Below are 15,991 nucleotides of genomic sequence, written 5' to 3' on the forward strand. Positions count from 1 at the left end.
GCCAAGAGAGGTAAAAGGGGTGAGTCATATGGTTAAGGACATCATAGAGTTTGTTTTGCCCTATTATAAGAGTATGCTATTAAAACAAACTTAATTTTTATAAAATGAAAACATAATCACAAAATAACAAAAGATATTTTCATATTTTATATTTTGACATTCTAAGGCCGCCATTTTGAAATGACACTCAGGACAATGTTTGGATCAACCAATGGTAACCAAGAAAAGAGGTGAAGGAGAAATCTCTTGTTATTTCTAAAATATTTGATGATTTTGTTTTGATTAATGTTTATACAGCCCATGCTACAGAAAGTCTTTGTGCTTATTATAAAAATAACTCTATTTATAATGTTATCCGATTTTTAGACTTATATTTTATTATATTCAACCGTTATCCAGGAATGAGTCTGTCTTTGTTTTTGACAGTCATATTGGCATATGTTTGGTTGGTCAGAAGTTTCTTTTTTATTTTAAAATGTATTTACACTTATTTTAACAAAGAGTTCAACAGCAGAGTGGCGCAGTGGAAGCGTGCTGGGCCCATAACCCAGAGGTCCGTGGATCGAAACCACGCTCTGCTAGAAACGTCCACTTTTGGGCCTGTTTTAAATAAGTATGACTGTTGTTTTTAATATGAAGTAATAAGCTTAGAGATTAAAATAATTGTAAAAAATAAGAATCATACTACATACAGTTTGCGGTTGCAGTCATAAATTAATAAGAGTTGTCGCACCGTATACGTATTTATAAGGATAAAGGAATATTACTACGCACTTTTATAAAACTCAAATTGTATAAATCACCAACTTAAAAGTACATACATAATTATTGAATTTTTTTCTTTCTGATAACTATTGCCTGTAAAATTTTTTAAACAAAACAAAATTCTATCCGTTAGATGAAGTAATAAAACATAGGATTTGGTGAATATTTTTTATAAAACTTTGTTAATAATTTTAAAGGAGAATATTAAAATAAGTGGCTTATTTTATACAGAATTAAAGCAGTGAGCCGGCGAGTGAGCGAACGAGCGCGAATTAGACTTCATCAACATAATATCGTATCGACTGCAAGAGATCACTTTGTGGATGGAATCTTAGTGTTTTATACATTTTACAAATATTTATAATTTACAATTTTATGTAAGCTGTTTACGTTTGTTTACCTTTGTTAAAGTTTTAAGCAGGATATTTAATTTATTAAGAGCATCTCAAAAGATGAATAATATTATAAAGTCTAACCAATAGCACATACTAGTAAAAACAGTGCTTTCGCTGTCAACGAACATTGATAACAGTCTTATAAGTATATCTCAAAAGTAAATTAACAAAGTAATGTTAAAGTATTTGGGTAATTCATTTAATTAGAGGAAATATATTTGATTGCAACATTGCTGGGGAAAGAAACACTTCGCACATAATTTTTTCCTTAGTTTAATAATTTATCCCCATTGGCAACATTGAAACTCATTTCTGTTAATTATTACAGTAGTAATATCGTGAATAGAAAATAAGCCAGTGGATTCTTAATATGAGGAAAAGTTTAACATTCATGTAAAATAAAGTTTCATATTAAAATAATCGGAATGAGGCTGCAGCTCATAGTTGCTAGGGAATTATTTAGAGCGAGTAATGCAGCGGCTTAGCGGGTATTTAATTCATAAAATTTTCTTTTGTGTTAAGTCCTTCTGACGGCCGCCTCTTTATGTAACTATGATAATGTAATTAAATTTAAAGTGGGTTTGTTCAGACGAGTAAAACAAACACATCTGTGTATAATAATGAAGGCAATTTGACTACAGAAGAGAAATTGGATACAGGCTCATAACAGGCCACAATTCAAACGAAGCGTCGCTGTAGATTCACAATCATCTCACCAAAAGTGCATTCATTGTCTCTGATTCTCATGCTACAACATAGGATTTTAAAAGTTTATTTTTTTATGTAAAATCTATTGGTCCTTATAAAAATATTATAAATTTATAAATGTATTTTGATAATTTAAAATGCATGAACATTTTATTAATTTTAATATTTTAAGTTTATCATCATAAACACCGTTGATATCTGAGACTTTATGTATATCTTTATAAATTTAACTCACAAAATTGTTTGTAACTGATATAATATAACCAATCCATTACATCTTGATATCTCAGTCAACGATGTACCATATTTATTATAACACTGAATATTAACATTATAGTTTACGTGTACATATACATTTATTTAATTCTTTGTCGTATTCTGATTCAATATAATATAATAATAATATAAAACATATTTATCTTTCTTGGAAATGTATTATCTGAAACTATATTGCAGTTATTTCACACGATTGAAAAGTTTTGAAGTATTTCCTGTTTATAATTAGATTATATAATTCTGAAGCAAAAAGAAATGAAAAAAAAACTATTTTGCTTTTTTGGTCATGGAAAACTTTGCCTACAGCATTTATTAGAATTAATATATATATTATTGGAAGTTAAGTGGCTAAAAATACTTTTCCTCTTTGAATAAATTTTTATATGCTTTAATTAAATGTTATGGGAAAAGAATACACATCGGTTAAAATATTCAGTCACATTATTAGTGCATCCCACATTTATTCCATACATTATTAACATGTCGCATTACAGTCGGCCATGGAGGATTGGTAAGAGGGAGGAGACTGGGTCAAGTAGCCAAAACAAATATGATGACAAAAATGGCTCGCTTTGTTTGAACATGTATCATTTATATTCACACTCAAATATAGTTGTGATTTTTTAATATGCCACTATTATTTAATTGATATTTTTCCATTATATATTATTCCATTTTTGCATTTATTTATTTAGAGTTAAAATAAATAATTTTTGTACTTGAAATTTCTTGATACCATTGAATTACAAAGGTTTTTAAAAATCATACTACACTTTTTATACACCGTCTCTAAGTTCTAGTTTACGGAATTATTTATTTCCATTTTATAAATTTTATATGAAACATTTTTATTATAAATAAAACTACCTCCCATGTGTTATTAACGTTATGTGGAAATTGATTACTAAAACTAAAACTACGAACTAGCAAATAGCGTTGCGTCTCCGGCAGCACTAGGATATGAAGTGGATATTGGGTGGAAATGGATTTGAGCCACACGTTGATTACTGAAACATGTTAATAGTTCGAAGAAGACATGTATTTAATTAGAACGCCAGCACTAGGTCAGTACATTCATACATTATCTATTTAATCTCTCACACATATATCAATAATAGAAAAGCCACCTTGATATCTGTTTGTCCGTTTTAGCACACTAAATATAGAAAAGCGTTTTAATACTGAGTTTAATATCATTATTAGTTGAAGTCATAATACCGTGACAAAAGCAAATACATACGATTTGTTTTATTGAATGTGTGCGGCGTTCAGAATTGGATTGCTGTAATAGCCACAGAATTGGTTGAAGCGTCTGAATAGCTTTCAATATCGTTATCAGGTCAATTAAACGGTTTGACCCAGGGTCTAGGATATGTCGTAAGCTATTAGCAACTACTCTATTATTAACAGTTACATTATTCGATGGTCAAATAATTCGACCTGCAGAATGTTCTTTTAAAAATGTTCTCACTTAAGGTTCACAGATAGAGATAGGGATGCTCCCGCAATATTTTACCTTAATTTTGAACTATATGTTTTTATTTAAAATTTATTTTCTTTTTGACTATGAGAAAAATAAGAAAGAAAATAATGTATATCACAAAAATAATAGAGGAGATCCTTTTTCTTCAAACGTATCATAAAAAAATAATTTTCAAAATGCAGGAAATGTTACTTATTGGATTCGAAATAATTAGTAGTCGGAAACGACGAGGGGAAGATCACAAAGGAAACAAGTAAGATTTCTTTACTGCATTTGTTACTTAATTGCATTTTTGATTATTTATTTAATATAAAACTTTAATATAAAAACAAAAGTTTTATTATAATATATCTGGAAGGATATGCTTTCCGAAATGTTAAAACTGTAATAGAGTAGCGTGGTGGGCAACCTCAGCAAGCACTAATGCTCGTAATCAAGAAATCTAAGCAGCAATAAATACTGTCTGTACGTGTATGTCTCGAATTTTCATTTAACTATTGATTTCCGTAATCGTAACCTTAAAGAATCCTAACCTACTTAATGTTTGTTATCGTATTCATTTTACTATTTTGTGAATTTCAAATTATCGTCGTTAGTGGGCCAGCTATCATGCTTATATTAGCATTTGATAGTTTGTTCTTAAAATTATTAGATATGATATGTTGAAAAAGTAAAAATTAAAGGATTTTTACTTCAACCACATCCACTAGGACTTTATAAACTAAAACATTATTAAAAGTTAAGGTTATTTATATATACGTAACCTGGCGTCTCCATTTGTACTTTTATGGCCCGAACAACTCGCCCTCCAGCCTGTAATATTAATTTTTTTATATGAAACAATCGTCTTTACGAGCATCCCGCTATGTATATACATTAACAATAATTTTACCGCTTTTTATTTGTATTTCAAAACTGCTTCTAAAATGTTTCTTAGTGTATAAACAATTTGGGGGCCTTTTAAATCAAGAGGATTTTTTTTTAATTTAAATAACGCTCATTAAAATGCTGTTTTATTTCTCACAAAAATTGCCTGATGACCATATTGTCTTAGAATATTACTTAATCTCAATATAAGAAAAGTAGTCGCTTAAGAAACACGGCATAAAATTTTTGTATATTCTAATAAGTTATGTGTCACAGTGTCACAGACTATAGATGTCTCTGCCAGTTGGTTTTCATGTGTTCTTTGTTAGTATACATTATTTACTTCTCTATGAACTTAATTCCAAACTCCACTTGTAAAGTAAGTTGTCAGAAGTTCTTATGTATAATTAATTTCAGACACGTTAATAGTATTTTTGTAAACAGTTTTAAAAGTATAATAATAGTGTAAAAATGTCTGCAAGCAGATCATTAATCTAATCAATACTGAAATTAACTTGTAACTAAATTATTCAGACAACATGTTATGATGTAAGAATATATGTTAACTAACTGACATCTGCGTGCATAACAACTAAAGCGTTTGTCGTAATTATTCATGTCACTAAACAATTAGATAAAAACGCGTGACATTTAAAATTGTATAAAAAAAGTATAGAAGTAAGCTGTGAAACACTGGGTCCATCATGTGTTCTTAATAAATTAAAACAAACTACAATGTTAGAACAGAAAAAAAATGAAAAACAAAATCCCAACATTACTTTTTTTATTTAGTCGCTCCCAAAACTACACATTGTGTATAATATTGGATATATTTTTACTGATTCGTCTCAGTCGTCTTTTTAATTTAAAAATTATAATATATTAATTAATTCTTAATAAAAGTAATACTCCAATGTCCGTACGGCGTCAGGTTGTTACGTCAGGTTATTATAAAATGTATCTGATATTCATTAGAACGAAATACAATATTTTGAGACCAAACAAATGAAGAGATACTTCGCTCGTATTTCACAATACCTTTATACAAAATTGTTGCGGGAAGAGAAGTGCTCTCGATTCCAACTCGGTTTGATGATCATGTAAGGATTTTATTATTTTTATGAAATAGGTTATTGATCTAAAGAATAATTGTATATTTTTCATTGTTAAAGAAATTGAAAAAGTATTTAAATGTGTTGCAGATAAAAAAAATGTAAGATATCTTATGTTTTTTTTCATGAAACAGAGACTAGTATATAACTTTTATAGAGAATAGTATATAACTTTTATAACGTCAAGATATTAACAAAAAATTATTATAATGTTTGGTATTTCAAACAATATATTTATTTAACATAATAATCTATGCACTATGTTGTCGTTATTTATATTGTAATATCATCAGCCATTGCTTACGTGAAAACTTAAACATGGATTTATGTGAGCGTGGTAGGTGGCGTATGAGATCTACTGATATTCTGATACCAAAATTATAAAAAAAATATTTTCCTCTTCAACAAGAACTACTGAGGAGAAGTTGATTTCAGTCACATTTTAAACTTTTAATATAGTTTTAATTGACAATATGTTTAAGACTTACAAACTCAACTTTGTTACTTTATAATAAATTTGTCACTATCTATAAACACAAAGTTTTGTGGCGGTGTCGTCACAGTAATTTTTCTTAATAAGTAGTATAACATTTCTCCTTCTAATATTTATTTGATGCAACTTATTTTTAAAATATTGTGATTTAAGTTTAACTTATTTTGGCTAAATGTTTTCTTGGGCTTTGTTAATATTTTCATAAAACAAACTTCAGATCCGTGGCTGCATACAGCAGCTATTAGGACTATCATCTATATTAATATTGAAGGTTAATGTCATATCTCTATTTATCTTTAACATTAATTGACTTAAAGATTTTTCAAATATATTTTTCTGCTCTTTCGCATACTCTAACCTCAGTAAGGTGTCTCATATTTCCTATAGGAAATAATATTAATAAAAATAATACTATAGTATTCATTTCAAAAACGAACCTTATTTTGATATTAATATTTAAAAAAATATATATTATTCATAAGCCTACGATAGGATATGTCATTATAAAATAGCTTTATACCGAGAGTACTCCTTTTGTTTAAGAAACACAAAACAATGCAATCATTGAATCACAGGAATCAGAAAAAAGGTCCCAACATTGAATATGTAAGTAAGAACCTCTATTAACTATGTTAATTTATAAACACGATGAGCTAATCTGGACAATTTAAATTACATAATTGACTCGACAATTAGAGTGATTTAGAACATGTCTGATAGCTTTGAAACTACGGAATTAGTATTTAAATTGCGTATAAGATTATGCTTGTTTGATTTCATTGTTATTTTGTACGTTAGATTTGCATATTGACATAAGGGTGTGTAAATATAATGTTGCGTTCCATATGTATAAGCTATAAGAATAATTATATATTAATTATTTAGTATTAATTTAAAGACACGCAATAAAAACTAACTATTTTCTTCGAGGCATGTTTATTTAAAAAAAAGTTTTTTGGATAACACACATAGTAGTAACAAATTTGTCTTAAAAATAACTTATTAATTCCTTTAGACATGTTTTACATTGCTAGAAAAGTATAGATCATTTTTTAACGAATCACTGTTAAGTTTTTTTGACAGAACCAAACTCAATGTTTTAGTTTATCGAAATTTACGACAGAAATTTGTATAACTCGTAGAGTAAAATAAAGTTTTAACATGTTTTCAAATTATTAATCCACTCGAATGAAAAAACTCGAGCATAATACTTCGGTATTGTTAAAAATCCGTTTAACTCTTATTCGTTTGTGTTGTTTTCGAGTATTTTCTTTAAGCCGTCGTTGATACTTTGGAATTTAATTTCCTGTATTCCTCATCTTGTGTCGTTAAGTAACGAAACAAAAACATTGGATTACTTTTAACATTCGTTTTTAAAATAATCTTCTTAGTTGTCTTTAAAAAATATTTCATAAAATGACAAACTTCATTTTTCGTCTCTGTGAGAGTAGATTTTGAGAGGTTTAATTGAATATTATATATGTGTAACCAAGATCGTCCAACACAACTGTTGAGCTTAGTGTATAGGTTGTGTGATCCGTAACTGGTAATGTATCCTTGAAGATCAGGGTTTATGGGTCCCTGTATAAAAACGTCATAAGGATGCTGTAGATATGTCAGATCTCGTCTATGGACATTCTGAAATACATTACGCATACCCACCACCTGAGAAAATCCTTCAAATGAAAAAAAGAGGCTGATTCTGATATTTATTTTTAATTTTTTGGAGGTTTTTTTTTAATAAAAATTCAAATACTTCTTCGTACTGGAGGTTTGTAACTGTGCTTTAGTGTTTTAATGTTTGGTAGGTATGTACTCTCACTTTAACAAAGTATGTGCTATTTTTCAAATTAATACCTCGTGGTTAAATAAAAATTCTTAGAGCTGTAAATAAGAGAAATTACAAAACTATAAATTAACATTATTTTGTATATAGAGAAAAGAAAAGATCATTAAAAAACAAATGAAAACTATTTAGCAGAGTTTATTTAAAAATAATAACATAATATTGAAAGTCGACTTACATGCAATCTAGCATGTCTTGGTCGCATTAGACTGTTTTCTTCCAAATTTCGAGGAAGTGGTTTTGGTGTCATTCATTGAGGCATTAAGTTTTCAAAAAGATGATGGATAGTGTAAAACATTTCATGGTTCCGTTTCCCTTCCCTGAAAAGTTTGTTCAAGACATCAGTATCTCAACTATCCAAGAACTCGGAAGTAACCTTAGAAGTCATCTCCTGCTCTGAGTTAAAAGCACTTTGACGAGGGTAAAGCCTTTTATTTTAGAACTTTCCAAGGTAATATATTCAGAATAAATTGTCTTTTCTATTTTGAAACAAAACTATTTTTAAATCAAAAAATAATTACGGATAATTTCATACAAATTCGATGTGAATTTAAATATATATCGTTTGACATTTCAAGGATCTGTTCATACAAACAGGATGCACATCCTTCACTTTTATCAAAGTCTGTTTTCTGTTTCTGCGTCTGTTTTGGTTCTTAGCATAAGATGTATTTTTCATCACGTAAACAGAAAATACAAAATAAAGAAAAAACATTACAAAAAAATAAAAATTGAAATTTACTGACAAATTGTATACAAATGAATGTTATAAACTTTTACATAAAATTTGTTCAACAAAATCTTTTCTGCTTTTATTATAGCCGCATTTAGCAGTATAGGGAAAAAAGTAACATTCGTATTTGTATTAACTTTAAATTATCAATTTAGGAAATTATGAAATCACCTTTTTTGCGCTTAATTATGATTCAATTGAAAGCGCTCATTATAAAACGTGAATACTGTCAAATTATTATTGAAGTCTCGAATAATTAAATAAAAAAGAAATATTCTCAATATCTATCAAACTGAAGTGTCCTTACTAATTATATACTTTCAATATTTGATATTTTTTTATATGGTTTTTATAATAACTAAAAAAGTCTGATTACAAAAATTTCTATATATTCTTTGTTAAAATTACCAAATGAAAATATTTTCAAACTTAGGACTAGTCAATCATCATTATTGATAAATTATTATTAATTTTTCTTTGTGCCAATCATTAATTTATCTTAAACGATTGTATAAGAGGTTCATTAATATTTTTTTATTCAAAATTTATTTTTTTTATTTAAAATAACAATAACCACAATAATAATTGGCTGGCAAAAAATGTGAAATAAGGATTTTCAATATTATTTTTATTTCTCTACGAATAAATTGCTGTCGTACAAGATATGCAACCCACTTTAAGAACACGAAAGCTTTCAGTTACAACAATGTGAGATAACATTAAATATTACTCTTAACCATAAACATTATGCACCTCTACAAGGAATGATAATATAATTCTCCAGCAAGACAGTTTTATCTCAGTCATGGAATTATATATTTCTAGCAAAATAATAAAGAGAACAGGAAATAAACATTTAAGGTTAAAGGTGAATGTGATCACAAAAACTCCATCTTCAAGGTTTAATGATTTATATAGAGCTATTAAATACTTTAACTTTCGTGTATTTAGCACGAACTTATAAAGCAGTTGCCAAAATTATTTGATTGCATTAATGTAAAACTTTTAGAATGAACAAAAAAATAATAACAATTTTTCGTCTATATTATTTAATCTTAAATTTTTAACTCCATTATGAAAAATAGGTCACAGAACATTTGTGATCACTTAACGAGTGAGTAGCTCATTCCGCTTCGGATTTACGAAAAATGTGGTTGACGACATTTAACATTCATAAAGTAAATTTTATATGAATCATTTGAACTTAACTCAGCATTTTGTGTGACAAGGATTCGGAATTGAGTGAAAACATTTGCAGAGCACTGAATAATGTAGAATTATGTGAGTAATATGTGAAATATTTTTCTATATATAGATTTAACATAATAGAAAAAGCGTAAAAAAGTTTCGTTATGGTTGGATTATTGTTTTTTTAAGATTATATTTGAATTTGTAATGAGTCTCATAAATGTTTTCCCAATGTTAACTCTACTATAAGTAGAACATTACTTTTTTTAACGTAAGTTTAACCAAGCGACACTTCAAATTTTCGTGAATGAAATAACTAACCATTTTCAAACATCATATATTTGTTTGGAAACTAATACTAAAATGAAAGTTATGAAAAATAAAAAGATTTTTCCTTTCGAATGTAATTGACAAATCCTATTATCGTTTTAAAAGATGTTACAAATCCTATGAATACATCTTCTCCATTAACTAATAGCAAATAAATAATATTTAAGGTAATCACGAGCAAGGACCGTGTTAATAAATTTACAAGTCGATACAACTTACTGTAATCCGACCCTCGCTCAAAGTAATCAGCTTTAAGCCACTTCGTTTCTGGTAAGTGGTCGATCGAAAAAGGACAGGAATATTAATGTGGGCTGCGATGTGACTTGCATTAACGACATTTATGCGTAAAAAAACTCTCTACTTTACATATTTTATAGCGTGTTGTTTTATTTAACGTTGTCATAAAGCTCTCCGTGACAATACAACATATTTGTACAATCTATAAAACTTTCAACATGCTGTTGTTACTGAATCAGTTCAAAGAGGAGTTTAAAAGCACATAAAATTGCCTTAATTTATTCCTTTGATAAGAATTTTTAAAATGTTATGTTTATTTTAAATATTTTCAGGGTCTTTTAATCTCTGAAAATATACTTTGTCTATTTTAATGTGAAAAACTTATATATCTTTGAATATTTCAGAAGATATTATTTCTATATAATTCAGTTAAGTTCTATTTAAAAATTGGTGAAACATTCGTAGATACCATTTTTTTTCTTCTCTCGTCACTCAAAGTGGTACAAGAGCTCGTAAATAATGCAAAGATTTGTCGACGCGGTTTCGTTTTCGTAGAACAAATCTCTCTCGTAACTTACGATACAATTTATCTGAACTTGAATTTATGTAACAAAAATATTTAATGAAAGATTCGTGAATATAAAAAAGATCACTCATAATTTTCTAAGAATCTCCACAGTAAAGATTTGATGTTTAGTTTCTGAAAAAATATATTTCGTCTTATATCTGCTCAGAAGTAGAGGCTGGATTCGTTTGATGGAAATTAGAGATTCATGTGATAATTCATTTGGAAGCCAATGAATAGCGAACAGAAAGGTTATAAAAAAGGTTGTAAAACTCGATTTGTAATTATTATTCCTGCAAAACGTAAACCTGCAAGTATTAAGGAACTTTCTTTAATACTGTTTATACATAATAGCATGTATAACGTACTTTGAATACAGATAAATCGAAAATTATAATTAAAAGTTAAGAATAAATCATCTCTAATATAATTTGCAAATTTTATTACTAGATAGATTAATTGAAAATATGAATCTGTAGCATGACAACCTAACACCGTAAGAAATAAGAAGTTATAAAAATATAATGAAAGCTCAATAGAAACGAACAATTACAAATACATCGTTGACTTAGTTATTTAAAATGAAATTACTGGTGTAAATAGTTAACCATAGATGGTGCTCGAACACTGTTTGATGTGTAAATTTAATTACAGAAACATTATTCATATTTGAATTGTTATAACCCCAAGAGCAATGCACAGCTGACAATTCAATAACTATTGATTGTGAGCCACCACACAATGCTCTGACATCAATAAGACTCATTAAGAATACATTATTAGAGCCTTTACAGGTACGGTGTATGTATTACAGAAGAAAGAGATCCAATTCGCAGGGAATGTATCCGGCAGGTTCTAGTTACACCTTGAAAGTAAGTAACAGATAATATTCTAGCAATTTTTCTTGCATAATATCAACACCTCATAATGTATGTATGTGATAAATATTTTTACACAACATGTTACATAACTTTGAATGCCAGAATAAATGTTGTCAGCTGGTTTTTATAATCCAAAGCATATGCTTACAATTACACAAAAAATTTTGTAAAATAAACAATCGGTTTCAAAAGCTAATTTTTTTTTGGCAATTTTTTTATGTAAACGTAAATATTATATAACGTGTGTTTTTTAATTTGTGAGTTCTTATAATGAGCTTTGTGACATAATATAGTTTACATATAACGTTATCTGTTAATGCAGGATCTCGTTTTAATATGATGATTAAGCTTCCACCTCACAATATCCCTTTTTATAATAATAAATAATAATATATATGTATATATATGTGTGCTTACAAGTTGTCCGTTTCTTAGGACAACCAATCTATTTTACGTGACCCGTAAAAATACTTAGGTCTGTGTTTGTCCGGTCCCCAACTCGTGATGATCCTTTTCAAACAGCCTTCCACTAAGGTACGAGGATACACCATTATATTTGTAATGTGGATATCACACCCGAGACGGCTTAATATATAGGGATAAAGTATTGATCGTATTTGTGTGATTAAACATCGTTCTAACAGTTACAGAGATTAATTTTAACCGATGAATGTATTACTTGACATGTTCCATATAATGTCATATTGATTTATCGTAAACAACTGTAGATGAAAAGTAAAAAGTTTGTGAATGTAAATTTACAGAAATAACAATGGTATCGTTGCAATATGAAAACCATTATTTTTTGATAAAGCGCTTGTGCCGCGGAAAAGCCAGCATGAAGTGAACACGCAGTCATTGGTTACAGGAAGTGTCTTATCTGAAAAATGCATTAATATGTGAAGGATCTCTCGACGCAGTAACGGGTACAGCAACTGTTGTTTATTTCAAAATATACATTATTATAGATACTTTTATCACATTCATTCAAAGTATTGTACATGTTAAGTTTTATGTTATAACATTGAAACTATGTGTTTTATTATTATACAATTAATATATTTAACATATTCTTGTCTTTACTAATGTAATACTAATATCTATATTGATTTTTCTTTGTTCGAATTTTAATATAAAAATATTTATAGAAACGAAAAAGCTTGTAATATAGACATATGTACATTAATGTTTAATATCTCAATGAATGTTATACATACAGAACGTTCAATCAAGCAATATCGGGTCAGATAATATTTGCAAGTAATTGATGCGAAACACATTTACGATACCGTAAAATGATTGCTTTTCTCTTCAATCAAATAAAGAAAGGAAAAGAAACCTCGCGGGAAGCTTTAGGAAATCGAAGTAATATTTGTACTGAATTTTCGGATAGTAAGTGCGGTTAATGAGAATAAATATATGTAAAATAGATAAGAAAGTAGAAATGCAAAGAAATAATGCGTATAGGCTTAAAAAGCTTATTTATTTATTTTTATTGAAATGATACTGGCTTGTAACAGTGCTGTTCAAGTAATATTTAAAACTACAAGTTACCATCTTAAAGTTGTGCTAACAAAGCTAACAACACTTTAACGTCTTTTTAAAGGAACAAAAGATTGCTTGCTACTAATTCCTTCGTCTAAAATTTACCTCACTGTAATAGTTATACAAAACCATCATTTTCTCAGTAATAACGATAAAGTTCAAGATTTTAACACAACTTTTATGACATAACCGACAGCCGTCAATAAGCGCGCCTACTCTGATAAGGCTGCCTTGTAATTGATAAATTACATTAGTATTGTATTAAAAAAGGTAGCAGGAGTCTGTATACACATATATGTATATAAGCTATATACTATAATATCAAGATATAAATTTGTTTAGGAAAACTGTATTTTGCGCGAAGTTATAGGATATAAAAAAATAAATTCAGAGAATTTTTAAAATTTATTATTCGCTTCACAATTTTAAAACAATACTTCACTATTAAACAACGCGTGCTCCTGAGGTAACTTCACATACTCCATTTTAAATCCCTGAATTTTGGTTTGAATACATTCGTTTTATTTCATTTCGACGCTCGGCTTTTTGAATTAACTTTTACATATTTCGATGGGTTCATTAATTGTACTGATTTTCAAGTAATTACTTTAACTTATACCAAATAATTAAATAAACTGCAATAATTCATTTCATTTCTATTATTTTTTTTCAAATAGTTAGATAGTGGGAAATGGGTTTAAAAAATCTTCAACCGTTATAAGGAATGCATCAATATACAGACTTTGAAGACTGCGCCGATGACTAGATAAAACCTCATAACACTATCATCTGTTTTTATTTTATATATTAGCCCAATTCCTATTACTTGAATAATCAATAATTAAGGGTAGTTAAAATTATCAGGTGTCACCCGCATTCACCTGCGTAGCCACCTGTGGGAGTGCAGTCGCAACAATGAGTGTCAGTTGACACTAATAGAGGCGAGGGTTAGATTAACAACAGCTTCTATTCAAGCCGTGGCAGGGATCGGACCTCTTCGGTATAAAGGATTAGTCAAACCGTCTTCGAGGTTACCTTCAAAAGACTGAGAGACTGACGATAATAAAGAATAAAGTCATTTGTGACGTCAGTTATGCTGACGTCACTCTCTTAAAAACGATGAGGTGGTAATAAATCCGACAATATATTAGTATCATAGTAACATCTGGCAAAATTACTCTTTACAAGTCTATATTCTTTTTCAAGTGATTTAACTTGAAAGTTATAAAAGTTAAAAAAAATAATATTTCCCCCTCCGATACTCGAATAATAATTGTTTAGTATATTATATTCATATTCACCACTAGTCGTTAGTTAGGATAAAAATTTTAGTGACACGTAAATGTTTCAGTAATAAAGTTTCATCGATGGCTTCAAATTCCTGTATAGTCTATGGAAAGTCTCACTTAAATACACCAAACTGTGTCAAGGATTATTTCTCTACGAGTGGAAGGCTGAGAATTTGAACAATATTATTGATTATGAAATTACACAGCTCAGGTCTCAGGCAATACCTTCAATTAGCTATGACGGTTATGTAATGAAAATATTTACTAAGATCAACTAAGGCTCTGGGCAAACAAAAAGATTAAGTTATTATAAAGAGGCACTTTATAAAATTCATTTTGTAACAAAAATATATAACAAAATTTATCAATTTCCAAGGCTTATGTAGAATACACACTGGATCCTAAGTAAACATCAATGAAATGATGTGTGTAGTTAAGAAATACCAATTTATCTTTAATATTTTTTTTTCTTTTAAACGACAAACAGACGAATATTATCAAAAAATAATCAATTTTTGTATGCGGATAATTTTATAAACCAACCATATAAAGAAACATACCCCAGAGTAAGCAGAGATATTGATTTTTAGACAAAATGTTATCGGTGTATTGAACCTCGTCTCAAACGCTGACAACGGAAGGTTTCACAGTAATTTTATAGTAATAATTGTCAGAACTCGTGTGAAACTAGTCAGTACTCGTCTAATTGACATAAAATATTATTGATTCATTAAACTTCTTTTTGATAGATATCTTGTCTAATTTTTATGTACGAGGTCTAGGGACTACAGGAACACCTTTAAAAACCTTTAAGTGTAATGTCTTGAAAAATGGTAATAATATCCGTACAAAGTAAATAAAAAGTATATATTCTTTATCTCATTTTGTGTCATTAAAAGATTATAACAAACGACATTGAGACGATGAGGTCGTTAGAATAAATTAGAATATGATCCCGGACATGAATTGCCAGAGTTCTTGTATCACAGGCTTTTATGGGCGCTGGGGCTTATTAAAGCGATGATAATCGCTTATTTCGGAACATACGAAGATACAATAAGGTTTGAGTTCTCGCCATACATATTAATTATATTATATGAAATGTTAAAGTTGATAAAAATTGTGACAGTCATTTATTTAAATAAATGAAGTTTTTAGTCAATTATTTCTTAATTAACCGACTTCAAAAAGGAGGAAGTTTCTCAATTCGACCGTTTATATGTTTCGTTTGTTCGCGGATAACCTCGTCTTTTGTGAACCGATTTTGATGAATGAAAT

At 28.6% G+C, this 15,991-nt stretch overlaps 1 non-coding gene across 1 annotated transcript; it reads left to right on the plus strand.

Moving 5' to 3' along the window:
• The first annotated feature begins 509 nt into the window (after nucleotides 1-509).
• On the plus strand, nucleotides 510-581 carry Trnam-cau (transfer RNA methionine (anticodon CAU)). The gene has a single exon. It is a non-coding gene; the product is annotated as a tRNA-Met (tRNA).
• Nucleotides 582-15,991: the final 15,410 nt, after the last annotated feature.

Source organism: Danaus plexippus, chromosome 15, assembly GCF_018135715.1.
Source record: "Danaus plexippus chromosome 15, MEX_DaPlex, whole genome shotgun sequence".
Lineage (NCBI taxonomy): Eukaryota > Metazoa > Arthropoda > Insecta > Lepidoptera > Nymphalidae > Danaus > Danaus plexippus.